Source organism: Piliocolobus tephrosceles, unplaced genomic scaffold, assembly GCF_002776525.5.
Source record: "Piliocolobus tephrosceles isolate RC106 unplaced genomic scaffold, ASM277652v3 unscaffolded_29022, whole genome shotgun sequence".
NCBI classification, from domain to species: Eukaryota; Metazoa; Chordata; class Mammalia; order Primates; family Cercopithecidae; genus Piliocolobus; species Piliocolobus tephrosceles.
Window position 1 is genome coordinate 1 of NW_022312113.1, and position 8,823 is coordinate 8,823.

The 8,823-nt window shown below is 44.5% G+C and overlaps 1 non-coding gene across 1 annotated transcript; it reads left to right on the forward strand.

Annotated features, from left to right (window-relative positions):
* The first annotated feature begins 6,190 nt into the window (after positions 1 to 6,190).
* LOC111524047 lies at positions 6,191 to 8,367 on the forward strand. The gene is made up of 2 exons (XR_003308196.1): positions 6,191 to 6,312; positions 7,422 to 8,367. It is a non-coding gene; the product is annotated as an uncharacterized LOC111524047 (transcript).
* The last annotated feature ends 456 nt before the right edge of the window (positions 8,368 to 8,823 follow it).

Below are 8,823 nucleotides of genomic sequence, written 5' to 3' on the forward strand. Positions count from 1 at the left end.
AAAGCAATTTGGTATAAAGGAAGAAGAGAAATGGAGTGGCAACTGGAGGAGAAATTAGGCCAAGACAAGTTTTTGTTTTTTTGAGACAGGGTCTCACTCTGTCGCCCAGGCTGGAGTGCAGTGGCACAATCTCAGCTCACTGCAAGCTCCGCCTCCCGGGTTCACACCCTTCTCCTGCCTCAGCCTCCCGAGTAGCTGGGACTACAGGCGCCCGCCACCATGCCCGGCTAATTTTTTGTATTTTTAGTAGAGACAGGGTTTCACTGTGTTAGCCAGGATGGTCTTGATCTCCTGACCTCGTGATCTGCCCGCCTCGGCCTCCCAAAATGCTGGAATTACAGGTGTGAGCCACCGCGCCCAGCCTCAGTTGTTTTTTTTTTAAACAAGACTATTGTTGGGCGCATCTTTGGTGTAAATGTTGGTATAGTTTCTTTGTTTTCAAGATAGTTTTATATTAACTTTCAAATATGCTAAAACCTTCATATAATTATTTTCCTCTTTTTCTTAAAAATGTTAAGTGTCGGCTGGGCATGGTGGCTCACGCCTGTAATCCTAGCACTTTGGGAGGCTGAGGCAGGTGGATCACTTGAGCCCAGGAATTCAAAACCAGCCTGGGCAAAATGGCAAGAGCCCTGTCTCTACAAAATGTTTTAAAATTAACCAAGTAAGGTGGCATCTCCTGAGCTCCTGGACACGGGGCTCAGTGGAGGGGGCACCATACCCACTCTTGCTGAACCAACAGTGGGAGCCAAGCCAGCACCAGCCACGGCACCCTCACTTCTCTCCTCTCCTTCCTTCCCTGTCCACCCTCCCCATTCACCTTGCTTCACAACCCCCCCCATTTCTCCCAAGGGAGGATGGAAGGATGGAAGGCCTGTTGTGCACAACTAGATCAAGTCGTTCATTACCTTATCACCACAATTTGGACACTTAGGGGTGAACCTGCATCCCTGGTAAAAGCCAGATAAAACATGACTGACAAGATAGTTTTATCTCCCAACACCAGCCTTAGGAAACAGTTTCATATACTCACTTTTTCCTTTTTTTCCAATCCTGTCGTGGAGGACGTGTAGCCTTCGAAAGTACCAGGTCAAACCTCCCAGGATGTGGGTCAACACTGACCTTAGCGTTGGGTCTTCACAGGCTGAAGTCTGTGCCCTGAAGTAAGTGACTCTCAAAGGTGTGATGTTGAGCAGGTTACTTTGTGGCTGCTGCAAAGCAAACAGATAAAATGGCAGCTGTCGTCCTCATGTCCTGAGTAGGTCCCCCTCAGAGTTCTGAGACCCAGGCACGCTCATGAAACTTTTGAAGTTGGTCTCCTCCCTGTTGATTCAGACTCAGTCATGTCAGCCCTGAGCCAGCAAGTCTCCACAAGCACTGGGCACTCCAGTGTGTCACCAGAGAAGACCAGGGGCTAGAAAAGCTCCAGGTGCTCAAAGCAGTCGCACAGGATTGCCCACGACTTCGGCTACTCCCACCCGGTGCAGAGAGCCCCTCGCCCTCATCCTGTCGGATGACGAGTCACCACCCAGCTCTCAGAAGGTAGTCTTTAGAGGTCCGACTTTTTTTTTTTTAGATGGAGTCTCGCTCTGTTGCCCAGGCTGGAGTGCAGTGGCTCGATCTCAGCTCACTACAAACTCCGCATCCCAGGTTCAAGAGATTCTCCTGCCTCAGCCTCCCGAGTAGCTGGGACTACAGGCACATGCCACCACACTTGGCTAATTTTTTATATTTTTAGTAGAGATGGGGTTTCACTGTGTTAGCCAGGATGGTCTCAATCTCCTGACCGCCTCAGTGTCCCAAAGTGCTGGGATTACAGGCGTGAGCCACCGTGCCCAGCCCTTGAAGTCCTACTCTTTTTCCAGGGAAGCAAAACAAAGAATAAACTGGCTTAAGAAAATAAATCATTCAAATCTGTAGAAGATTAAATCTGTTTATTAATCCACGTAAACATTTTCCAACTTGGGAGGAGACAAGGCAAAGACAGTAGGAGGCCTTCTAAGAATGGAGGTCAGATGAGAGAGGCCTTCAGACTCACCCCAGACCAGCTCCACCGTAACGATTTCTAGAAACATATTCATCACATGTAAACAAAATGTGTTCCCCATAATTTTCAAATTAATATTCCATTTTAAAGGGAGTTAAAACTCATATGCTTTTCCACAGTTTAAAATGCTAGACCATTTTAAACATGTATTTGTCCAGACAAGTTTCTGCTTGCCTCAGTGGGATCTGCAAGCTTGCACGAGAGTACACTAATTTTCAATCCACTCCTTGCTCTGTGTGATAGAACAAACTGCAAGGAGAAACAGAAAAAGAGACAGAAGGTTAGTTTTTAAAATCCCCTTGTATATCAAGTTGAAAAATCAATGATCACAAATAGACAACTGCAATGAAAGTTTTATTTACAGATATTAATATAAACTTCCATTAAAGCTGTAAGATGATAGAAAGAGTTCCAGTCTCAGAGTACAGTTAATTTACAGGCCCGGCTTCTGACTGATTCTATAAAAATTTATATCACTTTTCATGCTATTTCTGTCAGGTAGGAAAGTTGGGATTAAAACTCTAGTGTGGCCGGGCGCGGTGGCTCACGCCTGTAATCCCAGCACTTTGGGAGACCGAGGCGGGCGGATCACCCCAGGTCAGGAGTTTGAGACCAGCCTGGCTAACATGGTGAAACTCCCATTTCTACTAAAAATACAAAAAATTAGCCGGGCATGGTAGCGCACACCTGTTATCCCAGCTACTCAGGAGGCTGAGGCAGGAGAATCACTTGAACCTGGGAGGCAGAGGTTGCAGTGAGCAGAGATTGCGCCATTGCACTCCAGCTTGGGCAACTAGAGCGAAACTCTGTCCCCCCTCCCCCCCCAAAAAATGTCTAATGCAGGGCTGGGTGAGGTGGCTCATACCTGGGTGAGGTGGCTCAATCCCAGCACTTTGGGAGGCCAAGGCAGGTATATCACTTGAGGCCAGAAGTTCAAGACCAGCCTGGCCAATGAAGTGAAACCCTGTCTCTACTAAAAATATAAAAATTAGCCAGGCGTGGTGGTGCACACCTGTAGTCTCAGCTACTTGGTGGCTGAGGCGGAAGGATCACTTGAGCCTGGGAAGGTTGAGACTGCAGTAAGCTGTGATCGCACTATGCACTCCAGCCTGGGTGACAGAGCGAGCAGAGAGAGACTCTGTCTCAAAAAAAAAAAAAAAAAAAAATTTAGGAAAAAGGGCTTACTGTGTGTTCAAACTACCAACTGTGATAGACTTTAAGCTGTAGCAGGGACTCAATCTGTGAGACTACAGGAATACGATGATATAATTTAATAATAGTCTTATTTTAATAGTCTTGTTTTTTACAATTTATACAGCACTTTAACCAACATTTTATTTAATATAGAGTGGAAGGACATATAAACCACTTTAATTTCAAGACTGAGAGAAAAAAAGTACCAATGTCAAGAAAACTTTGAAAGACTTTACATGGGCAATAAGTGGGTATCCTTTCGATGGAATGTCAGAGTAGTCTGGCATTGGATAGAACACGTTCAGAGCTGTCTGATTCTACAGGAGCTACACCTCCCATTGCACGGACTGAGCTGTTTTAGAACTAGGTTGTAGAAAGCTGACAGTGATTCGAATGACCTTGCTCATGGAAGTCTGAGTGAAGATGCACTGCTTCTGCCCTGTAGAGGAGCCCAGTGGTTCATCTACAAGCAAACTCATTCAGCATTTTACATTGCCTGCCTATGTATCTATTCTTCCAATTACTTTTTTTTTTTTTTTTTTTTTTGAGACAGAGGTTTACTCTGTCACCCAGGCTGCAAGAGATCTCAGCTCACTGCAACCTCCGCCTCCCGGGTTCAAGTGATTCTCCTGCCTCAGCCTCCTGAGTAGCTGGAATTACAGGCACCTGCCACCACGCCCGGCTAATTTTTGTAGTTTTAGTAGAGACAGTGTTTCACCATCTTGGACAGGCTGGTCATGAACCAATTCCCTTTGAATCCTTCTTTTCCCTATATCTTACTGGTTCCCTCACTAATGAGTTAATTTTCAACATGTGTTATTTTATTTTTGTATGCCTCATGGTTTTTGGATTTTGGTTTTGGATTTTACATCTTTTTATTTGTAAAATACTGTGTTACCTAACGCACCAAGCAGCTTGTCCATAACTGTGAATATTTGTTAAAGCCACGTGGAACATCTGTCACACACATTCTCTGGGAAAGTGCAGTATCCACTTGAGGGTCATTCATTGTTGTATTTGAATCAAATTTAGAAAACTCTTAAGTTCCCATGAACTTAAGTTGATCAGATTCATTAGCAAGAGGTGCCTCCTGTCTGGAGGGAAAGCATACAGGGTCGGTCAAGGACCTGAGCGTGCCCTGACTTGCAAAGAGATAGTACTTAGGGGTCCATGCTAACCATTGAAGAGATGCAGCATTTTACTGCAGCTTTTCTTTCTTTGGCCTGGGGAAAGGCCTTAAGCCAAGGTCCTAGAAATATTGGTAAGGCCACTGGAGACTCCATGTCTGCAAACTATTCGGATGTGCTGGTGGCCATGGAAAATGGGAAAACCTGCTTATGAGGCTGAGATGGAGGAGATGCAGCATTCACAAATGCTCCTGCAGGATGTCCATGAGATGAAAACTAATTTCATAGTAATACTAATTCTCCCATCAGCACACGATGTTTTCTAGAGGCTCCATGATACCATTAGTCTGACACAAATGGAATGTGTGCTCTAGAATGTTTTAAATTATTTTCAGTATTAAGCTCCAGTAGAGCAAGTATCAGTAGATATAACCCACACAAACGGAAGCACATTGACTTGCGGGAGAACACAAGAGAAAAGAGTTGAGAACCATGAAGTGAAGCAATGAGGCTGGCTGGGTCCAGTCTCACCTGTGACCCAGGGCAAGACTTTTTTTTTTTTTTGAGATGGAGTCTCGCTCTGTCGCCCAGGCTGGAGTGCAGTGGCCAGATCTCAGCTCACTGCAAGCTCCACCTCCCAGGTTCACGCCATTCTCCTGCCTCAGCCTCCCAAGTAGCTGGGACTATAGGCGCCCGCCACCTCGCCCGGCTAGTTTTTTATTTTCTTTTTTTCACCGTGTTAGCCTGGATGGTCTCGATCTCCTGACCTCATGATCCGCCTACCTTGGCCTCCCAAAGTGCTGGGATTACAAGCGTGAGCCACCGCGCACAGCCGTGGCAAGACTTCTTGGTCCCACTTTTCTCATATGCAGCAGGGGAGTTTGTCTGGCTGCACTTTTCCCCCTCTGACACCTTGAACACTAAAACTCGAGGATCCTCCAACACTGAAGTGCCTCAGGAGACAGCTGTGGCCCTTCAGAGATGGAGGATCACGGAATTTTGCAGGTTAGCAAACTTAATTAACCTCCGTAGGGTCTCGCAGGCTGAGGTGTGGGGGGATTAGGATTCAGACCAAATCTGTCTTCCCAACAACCGTGCACTTAACTGTGCTGTTTCACACTGCTCATTACGCGAAGGGAACACCACAGGGGGTTCAGGGTGGGGACAACCTAGTCTGACCTTTTGGGGTTCAGGGGCCAAGAGAGGGGTCTCACTATGTTGCCCAGGCTGGCCTCAAACTCCTGGGTTCAGGCAATCCTCCCACCTCAGCCTACCAAGTAGCTGGGATGACAGGTGTGCACTTTTGCACCTGGCAGCTCTGATTTTAAAGCGCTTTCCCCTCTTTTGGATTTAACCTTAAAGGATATTTTTTGTTGGTCTATTTTCTTTGATGTCTTTGGTAACTCCTTTATACAATATGAAAAAATCCCTGGCTATTTCTTTTGTTTTTAGGGTAGCTGAGTCCTTATGCACATCTGGGAACTGGGCATTAGAAATAAATTTCCCAAATTTATCTAGGTTTTTCTTATGGTTTGAATATATAGAATAATAAATATATAGAATAATATAGCACTATAAAATGCACTAACTTTTAAATAAATTTTGCTTCTTTCCAAGAGAAATTGCCACTTTAATGCTGTTTTCTGTTCATCTGTCATTGCAAGAAACTCATTTACCTGGTTAAAAAAAAAGATGAGACAAATATATCTGAAGTTTACAAAGAAAATTCATTTTGACAACAGTGAGAAACAAACTTTCTCATTAGAAATGAAATTTTAATTTGCAGTAATTATAGCTCAACCGTTTGTTTTTGTTTTTAGAGACAGGGTATCACTCTGTTGCCCAAGGTGGAGTGCAGCAGTATGATCACAGCTCACTGCAGCCCCGAACTCCCGGGGTCAAGCAATCCTCCCACCTCAGCTTCCCAAGTTTCTGAGATTACAGGTATGCACTATTATTCTCTGGCTGTTTTATGTTTTGTTTTTTGTAGAGACAGGATCTCACTATGTTGCCCAGGGTGATCTTGAACTGCTGACCTCAAGTGATCCTCCTGCCTCAGCCTCCCAAAGTGCTAGGATTACAGGTGTGACCCACCATGCCCAGCCAAGTCAATTGTTTTGATAGAGAAGATGAGGCAGGAAAGGCTAGATAAGCAGAATCTCTAAAGGCAATCAGGTAGCTCAGCAAGGAAAAATCCCTTCAATAAAGTGGAAGCAGAATTTGGAACTAAAGTCTAATGGTAAATTTCATGAGCTGGTTTTAACAATAAAAAGCAAGTGCCTATTGCCAAATGCACATGCTAATCCATAAGTATTATCTGCTGCTGTTCTGTAGCTGCAAACCAGGGAGAAAACGTGTAGCTGATTTCATGTAACTGAGTAGGTGAAACACAGCCAAATCCTCCTAGAAAAACCACCTTATGACTGATCAATATCTCCGACTTGTTGTTTTACACCGTTACTTGACTATATCAAACATCATGTTTCCTCGGTGTTTTTTTTTTTTTTTTTTGAGACAAGTCTTGCTCTGTAACTCAGGCTGGAGTGCAGTGGTGTGATCTTGGCTCACTGCAACTTCCACATCCTGGGTTCAAGTGATTCTCGTGCCCCAGCCTCCTGAATAGCTAGGATTACAAGTGTACGTCACCACACTCAGCTAATTTTTGTACGTTTAGTAGACATGGGGTTTCGCCATATTGGCCAGGCTGGTCTCAAACTCCTGACCTCAAGTGATCTGCCCTCCTCAGCCTCCCAAAGTGCTAAGATTACAGGCGTGAGCCACTGCACCCAGCCCTAAAACATCATGTTTATTTATTTTAGGCTAATGGCCTCAGTCATTACCCATAATAGTAAATATTAGCTAGGATTTTAATATATGTAACATTTGTTCATGAAAGCAATGTGTGTTTAAAGCAAGATGATTTTTTCCCAAACTGTTTATTAGTGAATTAATTTCTATCAAATGTTTGACAAAACCACCTCTATTTTTGGGGGGAAAGCATTCACTTTGGAAATATTCTAAGCATTTCTTCGTTTTTGCTATTTACCGTGCAGCCCAAAGTCTCCTCAGCAACACTTCCTGTGAGACTACAGGAATGAAGGGTGCCCGTGTGATCAGTCAGATCAATTAGCATATCGAAACTGAGAAAGACAGATTTAAAGTCCAAGGAGTTTTTGTTGCAAATTGTGCACATGTTAGATGCTTCATTTACAATATAACCACAGGTGGAACTGAAAAGAAACAAAGACAATGATAAAATGTGATGCCCTAAGTGACAAATTTCATCTCTAGCAGAAAAAGAATTATCACTAAAAACTCTACGTCAGTGTATGGAAAACTTACTCAGTGTTCAGTGGTGTGCAGTGTGCCAGACAGTCGTAAAAAACAGTAAAACACACTTTCTATGCAGCCATTCTCAGAATTCATCTGAAACTGCGTACACCAGTCCTCCGCCTGCCCTCTCTTCTTCCCTCCCTCTGCCGAGTTCCTGCCAAGCCCTCCAGGTCCCTCCCAGTCTCATTTCCCTGCTGGCGCCCTCCCTTCTTGCATCCCAGCCCGAAGCCTTTCCCTCTTGGAACAGCAGCAGAACGCACACCTCAGGACTGACTCATGCTGTCGCATCAGCTCCTTGTTCTCACCTCCCCCACTGGGAGTTCTGAGGGCAGGAACTGTGTCTTGTGCCTGGAAAGCACGAGTTCAACAGCTGCTCACTGGATGGTCCTGCATGGGGCCTTCTCTACAAATACAGAAAGCCTTGCAAGGCTGGCCGGGTGGCACCAGATGCTATTAACACTGCTGGTGATACACCCTCCTCTCCTTCAGTGGTTTATGCTATTCCAAATTTCTGAAGCAAGCCTTACTTTAGCAATCTTGAACAGGGAACCTAATTCAAATTTCTCAAATAGGGGAAATGAACTAAAGACAGTGGATTCTTGTCTAGCCACTTGGTTCAGCAAATTGTAGATGCTTTTCCTCAGATATCAATAATAAATATACAGGGAAAAATTAGTTTTTCAATTTTTGAAAACTATTTTTCAAAAAACGAACACAAGGTCTTACACAGTATCCACATTCGTTTTTTCAATTTTAATACATCATAAAATGTTTTTAAAATCCAGAAGTCAGTATCTTGACTGTGGCAACAGAAACACAAACCTACAAGTGTGATAAAACTAATTGGAACACACACACACAACTGCATGTGAACCTGGAGGAATTTGAGTAAGACCAGTGCATTGAATAGTGTCAATATCCTGGCTGTGACATGGTACTATTACTTGCAAATGGTATCGCTGGGAGAAACGGGGCAGAAGCCACAAGGGATCTCTCTTATTATTTCTTTTCTTTTTTTTGTGTATGTGTGTGTGTGTGTGAGGCGGAGTCTCGCTCTGTCACCTGGGCTGGAGTGCAGTGGTGCAATCTCGGCTCGCTGCAAGCTCCGCCTCCCAGGTTCAT